The following is a 24,700-nucleotide window of genomic DNA, read 5'->3' on the forward strand; positions in this document are numbered from 1 at the left end:
AATGTTTTTTTCAACCGACCTTTATTGCTAATTTCTAGATGTGAGTCAACTTAAGGCAAACTTAACTATATCTGCTGTATCCTTTATCTCAAGTTCGATTTGGTTGAAAGGTTCAACATTGTCATCAAATTTTGAATTATTTAGTGGGTGAACATCATCTAATAGTATATAAGTGAATGTAAAGTTAAATTATACTGCTAACATCATTTCATTTTTACTAAAATGATCTCGATAAAAATACAGCAATAAATGGATAAAGGAACAAGTCGACAAGAAAATGGCGCAGTTGGTTCCCATGTGAATGCCGATTGTTTTCTTGAAGAAAAAATCGTCGATCGTAACAATATGTTGTCTTTCATGAAACAAGCATATCAATAATGTTAGTTTCAATAAATTGTTTTTGTTTGAATCCGATTGATTTTTACAACAAAGTAGGATTTATCCCTCCCTTCGTTGGTCATTCTTTTGTTATGAAACACAGCAGGATCAAATGTTTGTCATAGTATGCAAATTTCGTTCAGTTTATAAAATGTTTTTGGCATTAAAGGAAATTTTTTGTTAATGAACACATTATAATCGTTTTCGAGGTAATTTTTGTTCACGCATCGTTGTTAAAATAACGGAAACTGATGCTACTGTCATAAAAGTGAGAGGTTTACCGCTATAAAACTAGGTTCAATCAACCATTTTCTACATTTGAAAATACCTGTTATAAGTCAGAAATATGACAGTTGTTGTCCATTCGTTTGAAGTGTTTAATTCTTTGATTGTGCCATCTGTTTAGGAACTTTACGTTTTGAATTTTCCTCGGAGTTGTATTTTTGTGATTTTACCTTTTTTTATATAATGTTATTTAAACATTTGTGTTTTTTAAAACTCAAACGTGAAGAATGATATATTAACATTTTATCTGAATTTATTTCTATTTCGTAGTAGAACACTAATGAAATCAATAACATATGAGTTTTAATAGAATACATAGATGAAGTTATTGAAAGTACCCCACTGTCATGTTATTGGTTATAATCCCTCCATTACGATCCATATTCCAAATTTATAACAAACTAATAACCCCTATCTTTAATGTGTATTCAGTTTGCTTAAATAAGTATATATCAAATATAACATCATTAATGTTAATGTCATTGAATGGGAGATAAATTCACTCCATCCTCAATATAATTCAGCTTCAAAGAAAATAATATAAAGCTATCCACAGCAGGAAAATATAGTTTTCAACTAAACACAGAAGCCAAATTGCTGACAAATTTTCATTTTATCGCAATAAATCATTGACAATGAACCTACACACCGTAACAATTTATGATCACATTTTACGACTGTAGAACCCTACTGCGCATTTACAGGAAGCACGTCTGTGTCGTGTCATGCGCATTCACAAAATGATAGATTGTGGTCCACCTGCTGTTACAACTCTGATAAAACTAAATGCTGAACGACTCAGAAGCAAGACGCGACAAAACGATTTTACTTGAAACTCCAGCAGTTAACGTATCATAATTTTGATACTTTAAACTGCAATCTCTTAATGTATCCATTAGTCCAAAGTTTAATGGTTTCCATGGCAGAATAATGTTTATACTTATGGATGTCCCATTGACATTGTTTAATGAAATTTAATTAGAATATTCTGAGAATATGAAATGAGCTCGTGTTTTATTCATTCCAGGTGTTTAATTTTAATTGTGTGTTTTGAAAAAATACAATCTTCTTTAAAAGACATAAAAAATGAATGCAGGTATTACCTATGTCATGTTCATTTGAGGTCACAAAACTGTTTCATGTGCAAAAGAAGCTAAAATGAAACGCATGTCCCGCCGAGAGCTTTTTATTCCTATATTATTGAAATCTGATTACTGACGAATAAAATAGTGTGTTAATGAAGGTACACATATATCATATTTGAATAAGGCATCATCTGAAAGATATAAATTTAATTCTTTAGACACTTATTACAACTGACGCTGTTTTTTCTAATTGTTTTTTTTTTTTTTTTTTTATAGAAAAAGACTTATATAACAAAACATTCTTTTACTGATTAACTTTTGGTGGCGAACAATGTGTTGGTTTAAAGCATTGAAACAGAAGAAATGATATACATTTTCTCGTTATAAACCCTCCTTTTAAAGACAGCAACACCAAAACACCGCATGAATATGGAGGGGGTTTGTCAATTTCTCAATTGGATATCACCGACAAAAATACTTGGTAACATACACATATGGTGAGGTAAATTGTGACAAAGAGAAAACAAATCGCCACAAACATATTAAGTGAATAAAAGATGATTATTAAAGAATCAATATCAGACTGAAGATGATATCAAGGGGCTGAAATTATACACCATGGAAAGATAAGCTACTAAGCAAATCACGTAAAACTAAACACAGAGCAACATGAACTTCGTGAAGACCAGGTAATCTCAGACGCTCAAAGAATGTAAGCAGATCCTGATTCTCTTTTGGTACCCGTCATATCAATATTTGCAAGTAAATTTCAAGTACAGTGATAACCATCATTTGGTAAAAAATGAAGAAATGGGGAACAGAGTTGTAGCTACGAAAACGTAAACATTCATGACACGAAAATTAAAAAAACGGTCAATAAAATCATGATGGCTGCCAGAAATCTTCTTAGCGATGACTTGTTGTTCATCTTTAGAAAACTCGTTTCAATAATTTCATTACAAGTAGCAACCCTCTGTCAAGAAAATGACACGAAACACAATCATTTATTTCTGTATATGCATGACGATTTGGTACGATATATAAATCCGAACGTAAAGATTTTCCTTCTAGACCGAAGCCTGATAGATTTGTATTTTCACCACTTTTTTGTAGTCAAAAACTTCCCGCTAAAATATAGGCTAAAATAAAGAATTGTAATTTGACGATTTGAACTGTAGTTACATACAATTTATTAAAATTTCTTACTTCTGTAGAGAAAAACAAATATATTAATTTAGTAGTGTTGTCAACGGTTAACCGTTCGAACGACCAAATACCGAATACCAAAAACGCTAACCGATTAACCAGACTTTTTTCAATTTTGATAGATTTGATATAAATTTATATTAAAATCATTAAATATTTGTGTTTTCTTTAAAAAATTGTCTTTTAAAGGACACATAATTAGTTTTATGTTTTTTAACAAATTTAACTTTTAATCAGTAATACGACAATTGCACACTGTGTAACTAATAATACCAAAGTCAAACAGTCAGTATGTACTGGAAACAATAAAAAGAAAAGAAAAGAAAAGAAAAGAAAAGAAAAGAATACATAAATGAAAAAAATGATTCCTTGTTTATATACTTACCTTATCTTCGTTGATACCACATTCTTGGAAGTGGTTCTTCGTTTGAAAAAAGAAAGTGTTATATTTATTTATTTATTCACAATGCAGTTGATACATCATTTTATTTACACATTATTTTAAGTTGGTAAGTATGTTATATAGTAAAGTTGAGAATGGAAATGGGGAATGGGGAATGTGTCAAAGAGACAACAACCCGACCAAATAAAAAAAAACAACAACAGAAGGTCACCAACAGGTCTTCAATGTAGCGAGAAATTCTCGCACCCGGAGGCGTCCTTCAGCTGGCCCCTAAACAAATATATACTAGTTCAGTGATAATGAACGCCATACTAATTTCCAAATTGTACACAAAAAAAATACAAGACTAACAAAGGCCAGAGTCTCCTGACTTAAGACAGGCACAAAAATGCGGCGGGGTTAAACATGTTTGTGAGATCTCAACCCTCCCCCTTTACCTCTAACCAATGTAGAAAAGTAAACGCATAACAATACGCACATTAAAATTCGGTTCAAGAGAAGTCCGAGTCTGATGTCAGAAATAAACAAAATGACAATAATACATAACTAACAACAGACTACTAGCAGTTAATTGACATGCCAGCTCCAGACTTCAATTAAACTAACTGCAAGATTATGATTTCATCATAGTGTATATATCTATATGTTAAAACATACAGAACTGACTTAGTGTCTATGATTTTGATATATTTAATATTTTATTTTTTTGTTTTTTCCTCCTTAAGATATGAGGGAAAGATCTTGAGAAAATTTTAAATAGCCTGGTTAGACATGACAATATAACATCAGTTCCGTGAGTGATATAATTAACATACACAATAAATAGAATTGAGTTTGCTTAATTGTTTTATATTAAAACTGAGAATAGAAACTCAAATATGGACAAAAGAGAAAATATGTTCATAACAAAAGAGGAATTTGGCATTACAATCTTATTACAAGAACACTTTATGCAATTTAGAGATGTGTTATATTTTAACCAATATTATATGTTTCCTTACACCAAACTGATAGAATAATCAGTCAAATTTTATTTTTTCACCACCAAGCAGTTCTAAGCAATTTAAAATTGGTCACTAAATGTTCTTATTGGCGTGCTTTATATCATTTTTCTCTACTTTCAATCAATTATCATCTGTTTGGAAAACATACCAAATGACGTAAACTTAACTGCTTTCTAGCTGATTGACAAGTATTTAAAATCATTTACATCATGCAAACCAATATTTTACACTCAGTAGTCAAATTAACTTGATCAATCGGTTCTTCTACGACAGGCAGCGTTCATAAAATATTGTGATAAGCTGATCAATGTTATATGCTCATTAAAAAGCCAATCATCCAGTTAAACGCTTAATAGGCATTATCTGCGGAATTATTCCCGCAGCGCCGCAGTTAATAGTTTATTTTCGCAAATGACAGAGGTGGACTCGCAGTATTGTTCTCTTAATAGAAATTTAAATTACTTGCTACAAATCACGATTGTATCCCTTACAAATGAACCCTTTAAGACTCCAAGTGCGGCTCTCATTTGACAAAGTATGTAATTAGTCCATAAACTATTTGTTTGTTTTCATAGAAAAGGTTAACTTCTTTTCTTGTCGAATAAAAAAGAGCATCGTATAAATGACTCGAAGGTTGAAAATGTAACCTTAAAATGACTGACTCCAAAGTATAAGTTACATTGCGGTTACCATCTGTCTTTTTACTACTATTTCTTTTTCAAAATATGGCTAAAATAGTGATTAAAATGTGATTATAAATGTGACAAATGCTAATGACTTGGGTTGTTAACAAGAAGGGTACTTTTCTATTTTCTATTTTGTTACTTTCTTGTAGTTTAACAAAAGAAGAACAGTCATTTCCGTTTTATTTAACTGTTCGAGTGATATTTTTAAACTCTTATTTAAATTTACCGTAAATAGATAGTAAACATATAAAAAAAAATGAAAACAACATTTTTTTAAATATATTGCATAAGGAACTATCAAAGCCGAAACATTTAAAACTAACAATCAAATATATTTTTAAAACAATTAACCAAAAAATAAAGAAAGATTTTTGAACGTGATTCTCGCCGATCAGACACTTTAAAGAAACACATATATTGATACATTTGAATCAAATTGATCGTTTATATTGCATAGTCGTATTCCAAAGCTAATTTCAAGTGCCAAAAAAAAGGTTAAAAAAACAGTTATAGTTATACTCTAATTATGCTAGAAGACTTCAAATCTTTAAACAAAATATCGCGATCTCTATGAGCTTTCTTTCTATTTGAACATGGAATGATGTGGTTACTTGTCCTGAATTTTCTTCTCCAGGGAACCGTACACAGGGGAGCAAATGCTACATCAGAAAATGCCTATACCAAGTCAGGAATATGACAGTTGTTATCCATTCGTTTGATGTGTTTGGACTTTTGATTTTGCCTTTTGACTTTGGATTTTCCTTTTTGAATTTTCCTCGGAGTTCAGTATTTTTGTGTTTTTAGTTTATACCAAGTCAGGAATATGACAATTATTATACCCAACCTAAGATAGAAGAAGGGCATTATGTTTTCTGGTATGCGTCCGTCCGTTCGTCCGTCTTTCCCGCTTTAGGTTAAAGTTTTCGGTCAAGGTAGTTTTTGATGAAGTTGAAGTTCAATCAACTTGAAACTAAGTACATATGTGCCCTATGATATGATCTTTCTAATTTAAACCAAATTAGAGTTTTGACCCCAATTTCAGGATTCACTAAACATAGAAAATGAGAATGCAAATTTCAGGTTAAAGTTTTTGGTCACAGGTAGTTTTTGATGGAGTTGAAGTCCAATCGACTTGAAACTTAGCATACATGTTCCCTATGTTATGATTATTTTATTTAAATGCTAAATTAGAAAATTTGTTCCAATTTCACGGTCCACTAAACATAAAAAATGATAGTTCGAGTGGGGCAACCGTGTACTGTGGACACATTCTTGTTATCCACTCGTTTAAATTGTTGCAGCTTTTAATTTTGCCTTTTTTTTTTGGGACTTTTTGTTTTGAATTTCCTCGGAGTTCGGTATTTTTGTTATTTTTCTTGTTTGTACGTTAATTCTACACTTGCTCATATAAATAATGTTATTTTGTTTTTGTTTTGCGTTAAATGACACACGACGTCTTCAATATATACGAGTTTAAGGATAGTGTATTCTTTTTATTTCACTTTTTGTTACCTTATTGAGTTGAACGATTCAACAATTTCATTTTATCAGACAATTGTTTTCATAACCGAGATGTTGTTATGCAACATACTTGACAAACACTCAATATTTAACAGTGGCGGATCCAGAACTTTTCCTAAGGGGTGGGGGGGGCCGCTGACTGACCAAAGAGGGGGCCCTCTCCAGTCATGCTTCAGTGATTCCCTATATAATCAACAAAATTTTTCCCACGAAAAGAGGGGGGCCGGGGCCCCCAGGGCCCCCTGGATCTGCCTATGAATAATGCATCGAATCGAGCTCAATCAAATTAGAAAAGAATTGAGCTCGATTAAAATAGAAAAGAATCGAGCTGAGTTAAAATAGAAAAGAATCGAGCTCAATTAAAATAGAAAAGAATCTAGCTCAATTAAAATAGAAAAGAATCGAGCTCAATCAAAATAGAAAAAAATCGAGTTCAATTAAAATAGAAAAGAATCGAGCTCAATTAAAATAGAAAAGAATCGAGCTGAGTTAAAATAGAAAAGAATCGAGCTGAGTTTAAATAGAAAAGAATCGAGCTCAATTAAAATAGAAAAGAATCGAGCTCAATCAACATAGAAAAAAATCAAGCTCAATTAAAATAGAAAAGAATCGAGCTCAATTAAAATAGAAAAGAATCGAGCTCAATTAAGATAGAAAAGAATCGAGCTCAATTAAAAAAAATCTATGATTACTATTACCAAATTGGAGCAACCTATATATCCTGTTTACAAAACTTTGAATTTTTCAAAAACTAATGATTTTCTTACCCCATACATAGAAAAACCAAATCCGTCTTTGGCACAACCTTTTTGGAATTTTGGATCCTCAATGCTCTTCAACTTTGTACTTGTTTGGTTTTATAAATATTTTGACAAAAGCGTCACTGATGAGTCTTATTTAGACAAAAACGCGTCTAGCGTACTAAATTATAATCCTGGTACCTTTGATAACTATATAATATCTAACCAAACATTACCATAAGAGCCTACTGCATTGTAATGCATCAACATGACTTATTACGTAAAATTAGGTCACTGTTTTCTCCCAGTGACGTTTCCTTTTTATTTGTCGAACATTCATTACTGTAATGGTAATTTTATTGTATATTTTCACCATACTCTGGCATAAAAGTCCTCATGCGAGTTGTGTCATATTTGAAAGAAAAAATTGTTCATAGTAACTGTTTGCTATGCGATTTTTGTTGTAATGGTAGTTTGATTACTTTTAAATATTTTTTCTGGAATTTCGTTAACGCGTTATAATTCCGTACAGTACTTACACATTCAATAACTAACCTTTCTTAAATTGTCTACTTATTAAAACAAGTATCAAGAAATTAAGGTTACAGCTCAATCAGGCCTGACAAAAGAGCGGCGAAAGATATTAGGGGGTCAGTCAAAATGTCTAACATGTATTTGGCTACTACTTTTAGGTCCTTTTTGTTCATATACTTCCTTTACTCTTTCGTTTCTTGTATACATCATTGGCTTTCAAATATTCGGCTTTAACCGTTTTTGCGGGCGGTTAACCTTGAAAGCGAGTGGACGCACAACATTGTGATTTTTTGGGGGGTTTTCAGATCAGGTTTATTTCTACAGCATGTACTAAATATTATTTATTGTGAAGCTACTGTTAATCATCTTTATAACATGTTATACTAGTCTTTTATTTGTTATTGTGAATATTACAATTACTGTTTAGTCTGTTTTTTATCAATTTGACGTAGCCGCGGTAATTATACATCCTGTAATGGTGTTATTTTTCTATGATAATTCTCGTACTCTTGTCTTTTATTTTTACTTATATGTTTTTGATTTTTTTTTCACCAGTTTACCTGAAAACATTATACCATATGTATGTTTTCAGAAATCGTATCTTATAGCTGAATGTTTTGGCTATTCAAACAACCAGGTTCAAGAATAGATTACCTTAGACGACATTTGTCAGAACTTTTTGGAATTTTGGGTCCTAAATGCTCTTCAACTTTATTCTTGTTTAGCTTATACTTTTTCTGATCCCTTTTTACGTTAAAATTTTTGTTTGCATTGCCAACAATTGGTTGCCGAACCTAACCGATATAAAGATTTTTTTAAATTCCTATGTCTTGCTCATTGCAATCTGTATCGCCTGTACCTATCTAGAAATTATCCATTAATCCGTGATCCATGATAATCTCGAAACAGTTAAAAGATGGTATTGATGGATTAGACAATTTAATACTATTCGGTATGGTTTATTTAGTTTAGCACATTTTACTGGATCGATGCCACTTCTAGTGAACGCTTCGTGTCCCATGGTATCACCAACCCATTAGTTAGCACTTTAACGCTTCGTGTCCCATGGTATCACCAACCCATTAGTTAGCACTTTAACGGTTCGTGTCCCATGGTATCACCAACCCATTAGTTAGCACTTTAACGGTTCGTGTCCCATGGTATCACCAACCCATTAGTTAGCACTTTAACGGTTCGTGTCCCATGGTATCACCAACCCATTAGTTAGCACTTTAACGCTTCGTGTCCCATGGTATCACCAACCCATTAGTTAGCACTTTATGTAGCTTCGTGTCCCATGGTATCACCAACCCATTAGTTAGCACTTTATGTAGCTTCGTGTCCCATGGTATCACCAACCCATTAGTTAGCACTTTATGTAGCTTCGTGTCCCATGGTATCACCAACCCATTAGTTAGCACTTTAACGGTTCGTGTCCCATGGTATCACCAACCCATTAGTTAGCACTTTAACGGTTCGTGTCCCATGGTATCACCAACCCATTAGTTAGCACTTTAACGGTTCGTGTCCCATGGTATCACCAACCCATTAGTTAGCACTTTAACAGTTCGTGTCCCATGGTATCACCAACCCATTAGTTAGCACTTTAACGGTTCGTGTCCCATGGTATCACCAACCCATTAGTTAGCACTTTAACGCTTCGTGTCCCATGGTATCACCAACCCATTAGTTAGCACTATATGTAGCTTCGTGTCCCATGGTATCACCAACCCATTAGTTAGCACTTTATGTAGCTTCGTGTCCCATGGTATCACCAACCCATTAGTTAGCACTTTATGTAGCTTCGTATCCCATGGTATCACCAACCCATTAGTTAGCACTTTATGTAGCTTCGTGTCCCATGGTATCACCAACCCATTAGTTAGCACTATATGTAGCTTCGTGTCCCATGGTATCACCAACCCATTAGTTAGCACTTTATGTAGCTTCGTGTCCCATGGTATCACCAACCCATTAGTTAGCACTTTATGTAGCTTCGTGTCCCATGGTATCACCAACCCATTAGTTAGCACTTTAACGGTTCGTGTCCCATGGTATCACCAACCCATTAGTTAGCACTTTAACGCTTCGTGTCCCATGGTATCACCAACCCATTAGTTAGCACTTTAACGGTTCGTGTCCCATGGTATCACCAACCCATTAGTTAGCACTTTAACGGTTCGTGTCCCATGGTATCACCAACCCATTAGTTAGCACTTTAACGGTTCGTGTCCCATGGTATCACCAACCCATTAGTTAGCACTTTAACGCTTCGTGTCCCATGGAACCAACCCATTAGTTAGCACTTTAACGGTTCGTGTCCCATGGTATCACCAACCCATTAGTTAGCACTTTAACGGTTCGTGTCCCATGGTATCACCAACCCATTAGTAAGCACTTTATGTATTCTTATGAAACATCATTGATATTTGCATGTTCTGTAAATTTACTGCAGACAAATTTTTTCGAAACGATAAACGTTTTTACCACAATTTATAACTTATCTAGACAGTATTTGGCACAATTTCGTTATTTTCTGTTTTGATTTTACTTTTTAAAGCTCTACAACTTCGTGTTTGGTTTTGCATTTCAATTGTTTCATTCGCGCGCTAATGATAAGTGTAGATGCAACGCGGATACAAAATGATAAGTGTGGTATCTTTGATTAGATTTTTGCGTATTTGAATTATTTATAACTGTTCTTGATATATAAATAAATATAGACAAGGTAAAGTTGAAATCAAAACCCATCAGCGTGAAAAAAAGGATAACAAAACCATGAAAAATACAGCAAGTCAAAACACAGATTAAGAAATCCTAAACATGTGAAAAATGCTAAATATTGCTATGCAGTAAGTTTGAAATTTCCCAGTATTTGATTTTCGTTAACTCGACAACAAACTACTTTATTTGACAGGAGGGTGAGCTAAGTCATTTTTATTATCCTTATCATCTAATAATTACTTGATACTAAATATCCATAATTGTCCCAAATTATAGGATGTCTTCTTCATTATGTTTGAAACGCGTTCACCTTACAGTAACAAATTCAATCATTTCAACATTAACACGTCACAATATCCCCAATAATTGATTAGGGAAATCGTTTAATTTGGAACAAATGACATTAAATTATCACTGCTAGTATTAACTTTATTTGGGTGTGTTATTTGAATGAAAAGTTACAAGTTTAAATAAAAGCCAATGGCGCCATATTGAAGTTATTCGCCGTCTATGTGAAATTTTAGATGCTAAATTATTCTTATATTAGTTGTTTGTTATTATCTGCCGTGTAACTTCTTAATTTCAACAATTTACATCAAATTTGAAAATAATTAAAGATTAAGTTGCCATTGAAAAAACATAAAGCTCAATTTGTTTTATGTATTTCCTTAACATTACGAGAAAATTGAGATGTATAGTTCACACGATGACTAACGTAACAGTATCTAACTAACATAAAGGTCCAGATTCGAGGTCGAAGTATAATGTCAAATCGTTAGGTCTTAGTTTTAACGTGTTATACTTCATTTTACAGTTCAGGTTGTAGCAAGTTGACACACAGAAAGAATCCAAAATTCATAAAACCCACAAAGTATCAATTTTGTGTGTAAATGACACTATTTACACCGCTAAATTAAATCATTTTGTTCATGCATTTCGATTGAAAATCCAAAAAACACAAACAGAATTTGCTACTTCTAAAGGCGAAAAAATATGATATTATCATAACGATATTATCATTATTGTAAAACGTCAACTTAAACAGAAAGTCAACAATAAAAATGAAGAAAAAAAAACCACGAAGAGTAATGTTAAGTCTTAAAATAACAAGGAAAATATACAAGTTATCTAATTCCAAGTTTACCCGTGTCTATACAATTAGCGAAACTTTCAAAATTATCCATCACTTCAAACTTCTCAAGATAGCAAAAATAATATGATATGTTGTAAAACTACCAGAATTTGATGTGACTGTCATAAAAGTGAGAGGTTTAGAGCTTTAAAACCAGGTTCAAAACACCATTTCTAAATTTGAAAATGCCTGTACCAAGTCAGGAGTATGACAGTTGTTAACCATTCGTTTGATGTGTTTTAACCTTTCATTTTGCCATTTAATTAGGGACTTCCCGTTTTGAATTTTCTTCGTAGGTCAGTTTTTTTGTAATTTTACTTTTTATATGACAAAGGCAATCTTTGACGAGGTTCTTGTGTGAGACAAACACATAGCGGGATCAACCTATTTTGTTCACTCCTCATCCCAATACCTTTTACAATCGATCAGTGGACGAACAAAGGTAAAAAGAGATAGCAATAGTGTATCTTCTCGCAACATCCTACATAATTTTATTGTAAAAAAGTATAATTATGAACTTCTAATTGATCTTTTCTTACAAACAAATATTGTAATAATCTTTATTTACCAAGGAGAAAACAACTATATGCATACAACATTTACACTACACATAGTAACCATATATAGCCGAAGGGAGTGTGAACGATGTAACAGTACAGATCATAATTTGTGTGCACAAAATATGAGTTTACCCTCATTACATAGTTTTCTAAGATAACTAAAAGTCATTAACTGTATATATATTCATACATAGAAGATTTCTCCAACGATCAGGTTTAACAATATAAGATCAAAGACCTTGATAGGTATGACATTTTAAACTGAAATATATCTCATCAGCAAAGAGAAAACTACAGAGTTCACATTCTATAGCTTAGTCTTATTAATAGGCATAATTGTTTTTTACATAAATAAGGCCGTTAGTTTTCTCGTTTGAATTGTTTTACATTGTCTTATCGAAGCCTTTCAAAGCTGACTATGCGGTATGGGCTTTGTTCATTGTTGAAGGCCGTACAGTGACCATTTTGGTCTTTTGTGGATAGTTGTCTCATTGGCAATCATACCACATGTTCTTTTATATATACTCGTTTAGATAAATACTATAAACAGCAAAATAATTATATATAATAATTTATTGTTGATAAAAGTTTAAATTTCCCAAAACACTTAAATGTTTTATATAATCAGGCGAAACTGGTTATTTGCAAGTGCTTTGTATCGGTATCGTTTGCCGTTTAAATTTGTGATTGATTTAGTCTTTCGAAATAGTTTGATTGGATTGCCACTGATAAGTTTGTTATAGACGAAACGTGCATCTGACGAATCAAATTATATATAACCCGGTTTCATTGGTATTTTTTGCATCATTTTTTTTATGCCACTGCTAGTGAACGGTTCGTATCTGAGTATTCACTAGCCTAGTAGTTAGTTCTTATGCAAGTGCTGACATGAAATATAATTACCTGTCAATTGACTGCTAAACAAATGATATTTTTCGAATACTACGTTGTAAGTTTGTGGTTAACATGTCGAAATGTACTATTATATTATTCATTTAAGTATGTCTCTGTTTTGTGTGTTCTTACATTTATTTGTTTTGTCTTCCCATTATGTTATGTTGTGATTTTAGCGGTAGGTTTTATATTTTGATATGAGCGTCACTAATGAGTTGTACGTAGACAAAACGCGCGTTTGGCGTACTAAATTATAATCCTGGTACCGTTGATAACTACATCGTCATAAAGCACGATGTCATGTACCAATTCAGGAATATGGTAGTTGTTATCTAATAGTTCGTTTCTATGTATTTGCATTGTTGTTTGCTTTTTGTTGCACTCCAATGTTCTGTTGTAGCGTTGATTTCCTCTTATAGTTGATGTGTTTCCCTTGGTTTTAGTGTGTAACCCGGATTTGTTATTGCTCAATAGAATTATGACTTTTCAACAGCGTTATACTCCTGTTGCCATTATTTTTCCTACCTGAATGCAAACCTAGCCTTGCTCTTCAACCTCGTGATGCATTTTCTTTCCAACTGTATTTGCGGTTGACAAGTCTTATGTAGAAGAAACGCCCCATCTTCCCTATCAAATTATAAGTATTGTATTTTCTATTAGATTTTGATTTTGCTTAGTTTTTCGTCTGATTTTGTTTTGTGAAAATCGATTTTAATTCATGTCTTTTCTTTCGTTTTTCATGATTTGATAAAAAAAAGTTTTCTTCTGATTAAGTCCTTTTCATCACTATAGTATTTTAAGTATTGATGTAACTGCATAGAAATAAACAAAATTGTCATTGTGAATCAATGCATATTCTTATTCAAATACGTCGCCTTTCGATGTATCCCTTTTTCGGTATTCGCTTGAACAGGTGGTCAAACTGAATTAGGAATAAATTCATGGACTAGTTTGCCACACTAAATAAACAAAGAAAAATAATACCACCATGTACACCATTGTCTCAAGCTCACACAACTCACAAGCGTGTAAACTCTTGCATATATACTGATCGAGCTTCATTTCAACATTTGTCTCCCATGAATACCCTTTCTCACATCATGTTGTTAAAGTCGTCTTACCGTTTTAAATTATCCTTGAAATGCGGTTATTTTGTGAACTTATTTTCTATTTCTTTCTTGTTGGTTACTTTTTGGGTCTTTTGAAAAATGTTGTTTGTGCTGTTTTTAGACCCTTCTACAACAAAATTTATTTACATGCACACGTATAAATATTGCGGTTTTTATCATAGGTTTGAACGTAGTTTTCAATTTAGACTCGTATACATATTTATTTACATATATAATCAAGACAAAAGGGAGATAATTCTCTCAGTCTCGTCTAATTTATAATTGATTTAAAACTATGCGAAAACCTCATGACATTATACGTTATAAATCACAGTTTAACAAAATGATACATAGCAACAACAATTGCTTACTTAATGGTTCGTGTTAATGCAACAATAAATATTTACAATATGGTTATTAGGCATAACAGTATAAATAACTCATCATACACAGAGAAACAAATTATAAACAGACAAATTTCACCAACCCATTTAAAAGTTGTAATTTCTCAGTTATTTCTACTGAAGTTTTAAAATAAAAAGCAACACTTTATCACAAAAATTACTTTTACTACTACAGATATGCTTTATATGCAATCCTGAGTAAATGTAATGGCCAAAAAATCGGCAAAGAAAGCTCTTAAAAGAATCATGAGCATATATCTCTATGATCTATATGAAAGAGGTCGACTCGTAATGCAAATGTATTTTCTACATAATGTGTTTCTAAGAGGGTAATTAAATAAACATTAAATCTTTAGTAGAGAAAATTGCTCAAAGTGAAGTAATTTCGTGAAGCAAATGGTCTTGTTCAAATTAGATAATACCTTCATCTTTATGGGTTTGGCAATGTGACCAATTCGTCCCATACATCAAACGCAAGGAAACCAAGAATTACTGTTCCACTACACTCCAATATTTATGATCCTTTTGCGTGTCTAGTTGTTTGATATTATTTTAACTTCAGAATTATGGAATATTATTTTGATAATTGTTTCATAACTCCTCAGACAAATTAGAGAAAGCACGAAACAGCTGCACCATATATTTCCCCTTTGACTTATAACTTAAGCTACGGGCTTATTAATATATGTTCGAGTCTAAAAATAATTAATTTGTAATATAATGTATATTTTCGCTTAATTGATTTCTTAAAGAGAATGTTCTACCCAAGTCTTTGAATTGTAAGAGATTTCTTTATGATTTAAACGTTTATTTCTGACCTTAGTATAACTAATTACTACTCGTGACATCTGGTTCTGTGCCATTGAAAAAAACAACATTAACATCAAAAGTTATGTTTAATTACAAACTATTTAACACAAATGTAATTATTAGGAAGTGTAAAAAATGCATTGATTCTAAAAATTCGATAATGGAACAATTAAATCTATTAGTGAAAAAACCATTAAGAATTATGGCTTCATTGTCCATGCATCAAAAAGTGGGAAAAAATACCGAATTCCACGGAAAGTCCCTTGTGCAATCACTCATTGAAATGATTTGTACCTAAGGTACTACATTGGAATTTTTTTTCGGTATCTCAAATTGGAAGAGATCTGCTGTACCAAAAGTCAAGGTTACTGTGTATTAAGATTGATGTTTGAATGGACACTCTCTACCAGATATTTAATTAACTTTTTTTTTTATTTCCTCATCTTTTTATGAGAATAAACATGTTCCAACTGATTTTTACAAGTTGTCCGGTACTCATAGAAAAAGTAAGAAGACGCAGAAATATTGACCATGAGACATCTCATTGACAATCTTAATTTTTTTATAGTGGCACTGATATTTTTTTGGTAAACGAAACGCACGTCTAGCGAACACTGTTTAAATTCTGATATGTATGTCGAGTTTGCTTATGTTATCTTATAAAGTGGCATTAGGTTGTTGTTTTTGTCTTTTGTCGTCTGGATTTTTTAAAATAAATATACGATGTGTTCTTTCTTCAAAGCTAAACGGTGATCTGTATTGGTTCAAATTAAATAGAACAGAAAAAAACTTGTTCTAGACCAATTATCATAAAAGGAATTGTAGTCCTAGTGGTGGTATTTAAATACACGATGAAAATGCATCATTTGAACTATGCAAGACCGACTGGCCGGGTGGTACTTTCGTTGATAAATAGTTCACCAACGGCTGTTATATGCTTTTTTGTTGGGATGCTGTCTCCCATAAATTGAAAATAATCCCCATTTTCATCCTCAATTTTATGTAGTATTAAACTGTAAGTTTATGTGAATCTTTTTTTTTAAAAATACTATTGGCTCAGCTGCACTTGTTTTTATTTAACAATAGAGACGAGGACAAAGTACTTATTTTTTTAATCTAAGTACCTCAGTTATTATGTAATTACTTTTACAAAAAAAAGCAGAGACTGTTTTATCGTATAAAAGTGTCATTTTGAATTACTTATATGAGTACCCACTGAAGCCATAGAGAAATATGGTTAATTAACCAGTACACATTTCTTTTATACATGTTGCGACTCGAAGCATATACATTTTTTTTCAATACAATGCATATCTACATTTTTTTTTACTTCTTTAGACTATACTACTTTTTCCGTCGAAATCGATTTTTTTTACAAAAAAAAATGTGCAAAGTAAACGCCATCGAGACATCAACCCGAATGAGACAAAAACCGAAAAGAATAATAGTAATACAATTCTTTACTTCACGCGACTTCTCAATATGTCTCGTGTTGTGAATTACATTGTATTTTTTATAAAGAATGTTCTTTTATACTTTTAATGGTACTTGTTTTACTACAACATATGCGCTTTTCATCAATTTATATATTTTAAGTGATGCTAGAAGCAACATATTTGAAAATTAAGAACTTTATTATCAATAGAAAGGGCGAAAAGTATATGCTAAAATACTAATTCTTGGACAAATAATAAGAACAAAAGATAAGCACAATTCATTCCATTATTTCAAATGATTTTAGAATGGCCAAAGTATTTGATATCGAAAACCCACAACAAACGATGACGATGTATAAATGTGACCCAGTATAATCATTATATTCCCGATGAATTATAATTATTCGCAAGCTATTGAAGCAAAATACACAGAGCACGCTTGCACAAACTATTTAGAAAAAGTCAAAAAACAGAACAGACAAAATTTTCTCTTCTAAGGTATGTTTTGTCGGAGAAAAATAATGTCAAAAAGTCAACAAACCGACCAAAAGGCAAAACACAACCGGAGGCCGCCAATGGGTATTCAACACAGCTAGAAAATTTACCTGGTCCCTTAAGAAAAATTTATGCATACTAGTTCAGTGATAATGGACGTCATATTAAACTCCGAAATATATAAATGACTTAACGTTAAAAAAGCATAAAAGATTATCGAAGGCCAGAGGCTCCTGACTTGGGACAAGCGCAAACATGCGGCGGGGCTAACATATTTTGTGAAATCTCAATCCGCCCCTTATACCTCCAGCCAAAGTAGAAAAACAAACACACAGTAATACGCGCAATACAACTCAGTTTAAAATAAGTCCGATCCGATGTCAGAATAGGTAACAAAAGAAACTAAGCAAAATAATAATGATACATAAATTAAAAAAACTGACATGCCAGCTCCAGACCTCAATGAAACTGATTAAAAGATTATGTCTTCAAAATCTGTTTAGTCTGTTTACTTTGTATTGTTTTCTTTGTATAATTCGTAAACTAAAAATTGCACTTGCTTAGGAAAAAACCTTTTATTTACATTTATCATAAATACATGGAGTGTTTGAATTGATCGAAGAAAATCCAATAATATACCATGAAAAGTGTATAAGCATGAATTAACATTAACTAAACCGATTCTATTTTTACCTTATGGGTCTCTTTTAGAAAATACATTTTTTTGGAAAAAGAAATGTTACGGGAATAGTCATTTGAAACAAATTAAACAAAAATGTTCTCAGCGTTTTATTTTACAATTAGTTTTAAAAAATTTACATTTTTATTAATTATTTAAGTTTAACAACTTTGAATTTACATAAACATTGTGTTTTATACCTGCATAACAATTTCAAATAATTGTCAACAAACCACAAAAAATTATCTCAAAATCAGATGGATTCTTTTTGTAAACCTATACTTTATTCAATTGAAAATTAATTCAAACATGTATGAACAGCCCACAAAAAGACTGATATATTTAAACATATAAATCATGATTTTTCAGCTTTTGGAAACTTAACTTTGTTAGTTTTGACTTAAATGAACAATACCTCAAATTCTTTTATTTTTTTTAACTCGAATGAATCTGAATTGTCTGGGTCTTCTTATAAGGTTTGTGGCACCGTTAAAGTCCACAATTCCTCTAAAGTCCACAACACCGCTAAAGTCCACAACAATTTTCCGCTAAAGTCCACAACGCCGCTAAAGTCCACAAACTTTCCGCTAAAGTCCACAAAATGACCTCCGCTAAAGTCCACAAGAAAACGCCGTTAAAATCCACAATAACAAGTTCCGCTAAAGTCCACAAAAAAGCACCGTTAAAGTCCAAACATTTTTTTTTATTATCAAAAGTTCAATTCGCTGTTTTTTTACTCCCAATAGTATATATATCTAATAAAAAGCATGAACCCTTGTTTTTTCAAAGTATTTTTTACGAAAGCGTATTAGAGATATAATAAACACAAAATTTGTAATGAAATATATTTCAAAGTCGAAACTTTGACATTCCAAATTTTAAAACTTCGACTTAATCTCGAATTTTTTACCTTTTCAAATTTTTGAATTCCGACCAAGTAAAAATTCAAAATTTTGATTTTTTTTAAACTCGAACTTTCGACTTTTCGCAAACGCAAAATTTCGACTTTTCTCAAACTCAAAATTTCGACCTTACTTCAAACTCTCAACATATCGACATTTTTAAAACAAAAACAAAATTTTTAAAACTGATAATTTCGTCGTTTCCTCACTATTCAAACTTAGGCTGTTAGTAATCAAACACAGCCAGTATTACAATTTTAGGAGGAGAAGACATGGACGCAAATTATTTAAGCAACTGAGGATCCACACATTTTGGCAATTTATTTTCAGAATTTCGTTTGGTTCTAAAAATATAATAAGGATACTCATTTTATATTGAAGAGTTTCATTCGGAATGAACATGCATGTTGACAGAAATTTTTAGTTTGAATAAATTTCAAGATTAAAGAATGTCAAAGTTTCAAGTTAAAGTCAAAATTTCGAGATTTGAATAGTTAAAATTTCGAGTTAAAGTCGAAATATACAGATTTAAAATGCCAAAATTTCGACTTTGAAAAAAGAAGTTCACTGCTAATTTTATTTCTAATATATTTTAAAAGAAGATGTGGTAGTATTGCCAATGAAACGGCCTTATTATGTCCCTTATGTGGGGCCTTAAACTAATGGCCTTACTATGTCCCTTATGCGTGGTTCACACATTGCCGATTATTGCTCCCGTTTGAGACCAAACAGCGATATATACGACACGAAAAGTGAAAAAGTCGGATTACTATCCTCAATTATCTCTAATGTGCTATCATTATCTGAACAAAGTCGTATACGTTCGGAACAGATTCCTACGGGTCGTGAAGGGTCCGAATAGTTCGGCGAAGCACCCCGATAGTTAGGTGCGTCCTGTTACATTCGGGAAACTCAGCCGATTTTGTCTGGTCGGATTATAATCGTGCTTGTGTCGTGACAGATTCTGCTGTATCGGATCAAAATCCTAACAATGTTCTGTGTATTCTTTACGGTGTCCTGTTGAACGGGAATGATCTGGAGAAATTTTTCGTTGCTGTTTTTCTGCCGATTGAGTCCAGATTCCATCCAGATCTTGTCGATTGCGAAACGTTTTTGCCTAAACCGTTCGGGAGCAGTCCCGTTATTAATATGAAATTCGTCAATGATACCCATGCCAGAGTCCCGACAATTACAAAATACAATACGACTGAAACCAGACAAAGCCGTTTAAAAGCAATGCGATAGAGCGGACCGTGAAAGGATTACTTTCCGACAGTACATGATCATCTCGAGTAGGCCGACAGTTTCCAACAGATAACTTCCGTCAGCGTCGGTTCACTGTCTAGTCACTGTCTGATCTCTGACGGATTTAATTCGGAAGAATCGGTACGCAGTCGTGACATACTCGATCGAGTTTCACCAGGTAAAAGATACAAATTAGATTAGAAGCGGATTGAGAACAGGATTATAGGGATACATTCGCTTGGAACGGTTGAATATCGAAGCTTCCTGAACAATATCTGACTGTTGTGATTAAATTATTTGTTTTACAAATTTTAATTAAAGTTTGAATTTCCATTCACGATTCACAGGATCTTGATCAGACTTTTGACAAATTTTGATCGGGAATGATCCTGTCAAACTCTGACGGCAGTAAAAAGCGTGAATGTGTGACCCCAACTCAAAGCCCCAGTCCCACTAGACCACAATTGCACAACGCTCATCTCGATCTAAAAAAAATCAGAACGTGGTGAGGTCGCGGTATGAGCTTGATTAATATTATACCCCAGTCCCACTAGGCCACAATCGCACTACGATCTGTGAATAAAATGATGATCGTAGTACAATCATGTAGATCGCAGTAAGATCGTATCACGGTCGTGGTGAGGTCTTCAAGATCGTGATGAGCGTGGCTTACTTTGAAAATAGTATTTTTGGTAATTTACCTTTTGCTTATATTGAAATTATTTTTTAAACTAAATAAAACGATATATGAAAAATCTTGCATGTCTGCTTTATTATCAAAATCACTCACGTGTACGTCATAATGTCATTTTTTGAGTTTGAAATAAAGTCGAAATTTTGAGTTTGAGAAAAGTCGAAATTTTGCGTTTGAGAAAAGTAGAAATTTCGAGTTCTAAAAATTATTTCACCACAAATTTTATGTTTACTATGTCCCTATGTTCCTTTCGTAAGAAATACTTTGTAAAAACAAGGGTTCATGCTTTTTATTAGATATATATACAATTAGGAGTAAAAAACCAGCGAATTGATCTTTTGATAATAAAAAAAAATGTTTGGACTTTAACGGTGCTTTTTTGTGGACTTTAGCGGAACTTGTTATTGTGGATTTTAACGGCGTTTCCTTGTGGACTTTAGCGGAGGTCATTTTGTGGACTTTAGCGGAAAGTTTGTGGACTTTAGCGGCGTTGTGGACTTTAGCGGAAAATTGTTGTGGACTTTAGCGGTGTTGTGGACTTTAGAGGAATTGTGGACTTTGACGGTGCCACAAAGGTTCCTCATTCTCTAAATAAATGTACAATCATTGATAAATCCAATCCATATCAAAATGAAACTGTCACATTGGTTAAAAATACCATTGACAATTTAACATTGGATTGGTAATCCTTTTACTTTCATGAATTTTATAAAAATGTTATTTTCATTGTGCATAGCAATATTTACTTTTTATTCTCATGGAGGTATTAAACACTAATGCAAACAGATGAGCACTTCGAAGACAATTAATGTCTATTCAGTGGTGCTTGATGCCAAATTATTAGAAAATGCAAATCATTATACGAACTCTGAAGAGCTGATCAAATCAGATAGGACCTATGATATAGCCAATTTTTGCTCAGATATAAACCAACACATTCCATTGACACAATATTCGTATGTCTATGCCAGTGGTGACCATGAAACTTCGATGAGCTGTTTTTAAACTCTTTAATCGTAAGGGTTACACGAATCTTCAATCGTAAGGGTTACACGAATCTTCAATCGTAAGGGTTACACGAATCTTCAATCGTAAGGGTTACACGAATCTTCAATCGTAAGGGTTACACGAATCTTCAATCGTAAGGGTTACACGAATCTTCAATCGTAAGGGTTACACGAATCTTCAATCGTAAGGGTTACACGAATCTTCAATCGTAAGGGTTACACGAATCTTCAATCGTAAGGGTTACACAAATCTTCAATCGTAAGGGTTACACGAATCTTTGAGTTTGTCTGTAAATACTGTCATACAGTTACATTCATCCTACATTATAGAAACCCATTAGGTTCTGAATTTCTAATTATACACCATATATCAACTTCGATGTTTCACAGTCTCGTATTAAAGAACACTCAAATTGTTTGGACTGGTACTGTGAACATAATTGTATAAAATTCAAGATTGCATGTTTCTCACGTAAGTGCGTCACTGTTTGCGATATCCTTGGGTTGCTGTCGTTGGTGGAAGATATTCTTTGTTGTTCTGTGGTTTGCATGTTTTCTCTACTTTTGTCTTTTTTGTGTATGCGTCTGTCTATACGTGTGCTCTTGTGTGTATTTTAGTTTTATTCCTGTAACGTAAGTTGTCATTAAAGCAACATATTTTTTAGCAATGTCATATAAGCGGAAGGTTTGGCTAGCCATAAAACCACGTTAAACCCACCGTCAATTCTTCTACATTCAAAAGAGAGTCAATGATGACACTGCATGCACGATTTAGCTTAGATACTCGTTAGAACATTTGAAGGTCACTTCTATTTATTGGATACCTCTATTAAACAAATAAATCCTTCAAATCACGTTTTATTTCAGCCTCAATGAAGTTTCCTTCTACGGGACACCCTACTAACTAGTTTCTCTACTAAAATCAAAGAACATTTGATTAACTTTGCAATAAATCTTTTTTTATTATTTTTGGAGTGCACAAAACTCTTTGGATGTTTAAGATAAATTAGGTGTTTTGATGGTCTTTCGAATTTGGTTGACACTTATGACTTTTTGACACTTTACACCACTACACTTCCACACAATCTATCAACAAAAGTTTTTATTATTTTATAAAAAGGTCCTTTGATGCTCTTTTTGTTATTTTTGCAAATCAGTTCAATCCTTATTCTGGAATAAAAAGATGAATATGCTATAGATGTACACTTACTGGAATTTGATGAAATGATTTAAGCTGTATTTCTTTTAAGCAACAATGAACTTTTCTTTATAGCTGATTTTTTCCTGTATTATTCTGAATCACAATATATGACATTTTTTTTCTTTTTAAGGACAATGATTTTTGTAGCCCCTTCTTATGTTTATTTTTAGCTTACCTCGCCCCGAAGGGCCAAGTGAGCTTTTCTCACCACTTGGCGTCCGTCGTCCGTCGTCGTCCGTCGTCGTCGTTAACTTTTTACATTTTGAACTTCTTCTAGAGAACCACTGAATAGATTGAAACCAAACATGGCATGAATGTTCCTTATGAGGTGCTGACCAAGTGTTGTTACTTTGTAGCCGATCCATCATCCAAGATGGCCGCCAGCGGGGGACTTAGTTTAACATAGGACCCTATGGGAAATGCATACAAATGACTTCTTTTAGAGAACCACTGAATGGAATGAAATCAAACATGGCATGAATGTTCCTTATGTGGTGCTGACCAAGTGTTGTGACTTTGTAGCCGATCCATTATCCAAGATGGCCGACAGCGGGGGACTTACTTTAACATAGGACCCTAAGGGAAATGCATACAAATGACTTCTTTTAGAGAACCACTGAATGGAATAAAACCAAACATGGCATGAATGTTCCTTATGAGGTGCTGAACAAGTGTTGTTACTTTGTAGCCGATCCATCATCCAAGATGGCCGCCAGCGGGGGACTTAGTTTAACATAGGACCCTATGGGAAATGCATACAAATGACTTCCTTTAGAGAACCACTGAATGAAATGACATCAAACATGGCATGAATGTTCATAATATGCTGCTGACCAAGTGTTGTTACTTTGTAGCCGATCCATTATCCAAGATGGCCGCCAGCAGGGGACTTAGTTTTCCATAGGACCCTATGGGAAATGCATACAAATGACTTCTTTTAGAGAACCACTGAATGGAATGAAACCAAACAGGGCATAAATGTTCATTATGAGGTGCTGACCAAGTGTTGCTACTTTGTAGCTGATCCATTATCCAAGATGGCCGCAAGCGGGGGACTTAGTTTAACATAGGACCCTATGGGATATGCATACACATGACTTCTTTTAGAGAACCACTGAATGTAATGAAACCAAACATGTTATGAATGTTCCTTATGAGGTGCTGACCAAGTGTTGTTACTTTGTAGCCGATCCATTGTTCAAGATGGCCACCAGCGGGGGACCTAGTTTAACATAGGACCCTATGGGAAATGCATACAAATGACTTCTTTTAGAGAACCACTGAATGGAATGAAACCAAACAGGGCATAAATGTTCCTTATGAGGTGCTGACTAAGTGTTGTTACTTTGTAGCCGATCCGTCATCCAAGATGGCTGCCAGTGGGGGACTTTTGAATGAAATTAAACATAGCCTGAATGTTCCTTTCCTTATGAGGTTGTGTTGTCACTTTTAGCCAAATTTTTTTATTTTTTTATATGATTTCAAAAACCAAAGTAGAATCAGGTGAGCGATACAGGCTCTTGAGAGCCTCTAGTTAATGTTTCCCAACAAATCCGCATCGGTAAT

Source organism: Mytilus trossulus, chromosome 4, assembly GCF_036588685.1.
Source record: "Mytilus trossulus isolate FHL-02 chromosome 4, PNRI_Mtr1.1.1.hap1, whole genome shotgun sequence".
Lineage (NCBI taxonomy): Eukaryota > Metazoa > Mollusca > Bivalvia > Mytilida > Mytilidae > Mytilus > Mytilus trossulus.